Source organism: Callorhinus ursinus, unplaced genomic scaffold (assembly GCF_003265705.2).
Source record: "Callorhinus ursinus isolate GAN/ISIS: 27379988/994484 unplaced genomic scaffold, GSC_fseal_2.0 scaffold12, whole genome shotgun sequence".
Classification (NCBI taxonomy): Eukaryota; Metazoa; Chordata; class Mammalia; order Carnivora; family Otariidae; genus Callorhinus; species Callorhinus ursinus.
In genome coordinates, this window is record NW_027397074.1 from 59732818 (window position 1) to 59738097 (window position 5280).

Genomic DNA, 5280 nt, shown 5'->3' on the forward strand with positions numbered 1-5280 from the left:
CATTACATGAGTTATTATCACATGGGGTAATGACTTGGAAAATGTTTCTGCCATTCCGGGCTGAAATGCCAACAACAGGAGGGAAGGAAGAAAGAGGAGAAACAATACACATACTTCTGAAGTCTAATCTGACTTTTTTGTTTGTTTTTTTGTTATTCATGGTATAAATTATTAAATTCAGAAAAATGGAGGAATCATATCTCAAAGCTGGTCAAAATGGGCATTATGGTAATACCTAAAGCTCCTAAGTGGAGCTTGACTGTCTAGGTTCAAAAACCGGCTCTGTGATTTACTAACAAAATGACTTTGGCCAAAACAAATCTCAAAGAAACTAGAATCATGGACCACGTTCAGAGGAGAGATGGGGGCTGAGAAGACTGTGAGTACTTGATCAAGAACACTTAAGTTTTCATTAAAGGTTGAACATGTACCACTCCTTGCCCTTATGATAATGACAGTATAAGTCAGAAACACACATGAAGTAAATAGTAATTTGGGTTGAAGAAACCCATGTTTTACTTAATTCCACTGTGGAGGAAATTCTGAGGAGAAGTTTAGAATTTAGAAGGACTTCGTACCACAGAGAAAGATGGTCTTGAACAATAGTACTTAAGTTGTTTATAAGTGCTCCAAAATCAAATATGCTCCAAATCTCTCGAATATAGTACAGTTGATTTTCCAAACGACTTCTTTAGTCAAAATCCAAGAAGATAATAAATTAAGACACTGACTATCTCCATTAGTTCCTATTGCTGATATAACGATTACAACAAACTTAATGGCAGAAACAACAAAACTATTACCTCACAGTTCTATAGGATCAGAAGTCTGGTGTGGAGCGGACTGGACTAAAATCAAGGTGTTGGCAGAATGTGTTCCTTTCTGGAGGCTCTGAGGGAGAATCCATTTCCTTACCACGAGGCCTATTGGCAGATTTGTTTCTAGCATTTGTGGGTCCAAGGTCCCTGTTTTCTTGCTGGTAACTAAGAGCTGTTCCCAGCTAAAGATGACCACATTCCTTGGATCACAGCCCCCTTTCTCCAACTTCAAAACCATGAACAGTGGAACTTGTTCTTCTCACATACATCTCTCAGAGCCACTCCCGTCTCCCTTTCACTTTTAAGGATTCAAGTACATAGAGTGGGCCCACCTGGATAACGCAGGATATTCACCCCATCTCAAGGTCCTTAACCTTAACCACATCTGAAAAGACTCTTGTCATACAAGGTAACACTATCATCTTTGGGGTGGGGTGGGGATTACTCTGCCTAACACAATATCCTATTTGCTTTTCCTAGTCTTCTCAGTGGTACTGATGTCTCAAAAATGCAGACAGCCTTTGAGTATATTCTTGGATATCAGTTCCTTCTGATCTTTAAAAAAAGTCTACATACAAAAGCAGACAATGACATATTATGGACATTATGGACATTTATGGACATGCATCTATACATACAGATTGAAATCTTGTGAGTAAAACAATTTATTACTAATTATTGTCAAGATTACTGATCTAGAATCTAGAAGGCTCTGCTATGTGACCTGACCTAGTGAGAGTGCCACTGAACTTCTTGTTTCCTTATCCACAAGATGAGAAATGTGGACTTGGAAACTCCTAAATTTCTTTCTAGCTCAAAAGTCTAGATCCATGGTCTGAAAAAAAGGAGGGGGCTGGAGGTGGGAGAGTAATTATATCTTAGGTATAAAAACAAAACAACAGCAAAACTTATATAATAAGAACTTTTCAGAAATAGTAAGAAAGCTTTGATTTTCTTTTGTTTTTCTACCCAATACATATTTTAAAGTAACTTCAGCATTTGCTTTCCATTAGTGACTGAAGGTTATTCATGCTTGGTTTTTGTCAATATAATTCATATAAACCGAGAGTTCTAGAGGGGAGGGGGGTGGGAGGATGGGTTAGCCTGGTGATGGGTATTAAAGAGGGCACGTTCTGCATGGAGCACCGGGTGTTATGTACAATGAATCATGGAACACTACATCAAAAACTAATGATGTAATGTGTGGTAATTAACAGAACATAATAAAATTTAAAATATATATATATATAATTCATATACTTCACTCTACCACTCCATTCATCTTTCTGTACTTTCTCACATTATTCATCCCTCATAGCCTAACTTCAGTATGTTTCCCCAAGGATACCAATAAATTAAATTTGATTGTTTTAAGATTTTATTTTTAAGTAATCTCTACACCCAACATGGGGCTCAAACTCACAACCCTGAGATCAAGAGTCACATGCTCTACAGACTGAGTCAGCCAGACACCCCTAAATTTGATCTCTCTTGCGATATAATGTCACAACAAGGCTAAATCAGTCTATGCCTACAGTGTGAACTCTACCATTCAGGAATGAGTTCAGGTGAAAGATTCTAGAGATCTAAGTCAAAGTAATTTCTGTCTTCAATATTATTTTCCAAATTTGTCATGCGAAAATCACAACGAAAAGGACAATATAATTTTACCTGTACTGCAACCCAGGACACTAAACACACTAAGCTTTAAATGCTAGCAAAAATAACAAAATGCAAGTAAATGCACAGCTTAAAATAATGTTTCTTCTCTCTGTCAAATAATAAAATCTTTAAAAAAAAATAATGTTTCTTAACTTCCTTTGTGATAGTGAGAACATATAGATGGCAATTTATACCAAAAAAAAAAAAAGATATTGAATGGCTCAGTTACGAGTGCTCCATCTGGATTAGTCCTCCTCTTTACTTGCTATTTAAATAAAGCCACCCCACTCTCTATGAATTCAAGTATCCTCTTAGGGCAGAGTCAGAGGCTTACGACCTGCCTGTCCAAAAAAACTACCTGGTGCTAAGAAACAGGATGAGCCACAGGAGAAGAGAAGTAAATAGGGGCAGATTAACCGTATTTAAAACCCAGATTCTCAGGGGAATAGTAACAGTCTGTTGTGCTACAGCACTGTTTTGTAGAATACAAATCAGCTCACGTGATTATTAAATAGGGGAGTAATGTTAAAATAACATGGAAGGTGGGTTGATTCATATTTAATTTTTCCTAGCACTTTGTCTTGTGCTACCAAGAAACAACAGCTGAATGTAAAGTACACAGCGGACTCCACGATCCCACCAGGCCCGGAGGAAGACGGTACATAAATGCCATCTTACAACAGCTGAATGTAAAGTACACAGCGGACTCCATGATCCCACCAGGCCCGGAGGGAGACGGTACATAAATGCCATCTTTCGTTGCATGGCACCCCATTCTTCCCTTGGCTTAGCTCAGCCTGTATTCCACTTTGACAGTGCTTAGTCTGCAGTTCTCCTAAATCTCTGTGCAAAAGGCACAGCAATGAATCAGGGCTATCCATCTCTAGCATCTCTATACATTTTGTGCAAAGTTTGCAACTGCTTCTCCACCTGCAACCTCTGATGATAACGTTCTCCTGCTCTCGTTTCCATCACTCAGCAGTATCAACTCTTCCATAAACTCATTTTTCAAGCTACCTTCAACTCTTTTTAAAAGTAAATAAGTGGGGCGCCTGGGTGGCTCAGTTGGTTAAGCGACTGCCTTCGGCTCAGGTCATGATCTTGGAGTCCTGGGATCGAGTCCCACATCAGGCTCCCTGCTTGGCAGGGAGTCTGCTTCTCCCTCTGACCCTCTTCCCTCTCGTGCTATCTCTCATTCTCTCTCTAATAAATAAATTTAAAAAAATTTTAAAAAGTAAATAAGTAATGATAGATTTTCTTTGTTAGGAATTGTGCAGTTTAGTAGTTCCCAAACTTTGCTTCACGTTACACTCACCTGGGGAGCTTTTGAAATACCCAACCTCCCCCCCCCCAATACCATTTAATTCAGAATGTCTGGGGGTGGGGACCAGGGCATCAGTAGTTTTCGAAGATCTCCAGGTGACTTCAATGAGAGCAAAGTCAGGGAACTACTACTCTAAGTCAGTTCAGGTTTTGAGTGGTCCTTTCCAGATCTATTTTTTTTCCTTAAGCTGTTATTTTAAATGAGCTATTTTTTTGAACGTGGTATTTACAGGAATGTACATAGCACACTGTAGCCGAAATGTTTGTATTACTCTGTAGGTTTCCAAGATAAAAATAATGTAAAGAATGCATAAAAGTGGGGGCGCCTGGGTGGCTCAGTCAGGCGTCTGCCTTCGGCTCAAGTTATGATCCCAGGGTCCTGGGTGGAGCCTCACATTGAGCTCCCTGCTCCCCGAGGAGTCTGCTTCTCCCTCTCCTTCTGGCCCTCCCCCTTCTGGTACTCTGTCTCTCATAGATAGATTAGATAGATAGATAGATAGATAGATTAGATAGATAGATAGATAGATAGATAAATAAATAGATAAATAAATAAATAGATAAATAAATAGATAGATAGATAGATAAATAAATAAATAAATATCCTTTTTTTAAAAGAATGCATAAAAGTATATAGAAGTATTTTATTAATATGCATTATCCTTTGTAAAGTGAAACAGTGGACCTCCAGAGATAGACTGGTTCTCCAGACCTTCAAAGTAAAGTGAAAGCCATTTGAAGGGTAACTAGTATGTTCTGTGGCCTCGCCACTAGCTGGCGAGCAACATGTGTCACACGCACGCAGTTCTACGGATTGGCCCCATCTACTTTAGTAACAAGCAATCCTGTCTTTTCCTGCGTTTCCCTACTCTTGCCATCCTTCCAATTCACCAACCACTATCACTGTGCAGCCCATGATTTGCTGTCTTCCCCACTGCCTTTCTCAACCACTATCTCTGAATCATATTTTTCCTTCTTTCTATTCCTACTGCTACAAATCAGAAACTCACACCTGCATTCCTGCTAGCCTTCTTAATCCCAGTTCCTACCACCACTAAATAATTAATGTCAGATTATTATGCTTCTCATAAAACCTTCCAAGATTCTAACACATATGCCTCTTCCCCTTAAGCACTTAAAATGTGTAACCACTCAATTTGTCCAATCAGGAAAAAAAGCAGAGAATAGAATATTATAAGGGAACAAGGACTGGGACTGAGAGAAAGGTTACCTGTGATGTATGTCCTTCAGTAATCATAACTAATATTTATTAAGTGCTTATCATAGGCCAAACTTTACAAGAATTACTTTTAGTCCCCCAACAATTTGATGAGGTAAGTATCAAAATTTTCTCCATTTTACAGTTGGGGAAACTGCGGCAAAAAGATTAAGTAATCCACTCAAAGTTACACAGTATCCAAATCTAAACAGGCTAGTTTCTGAGTCAGTGTTCTTAATCATAATTCTATACTGCTTCTCA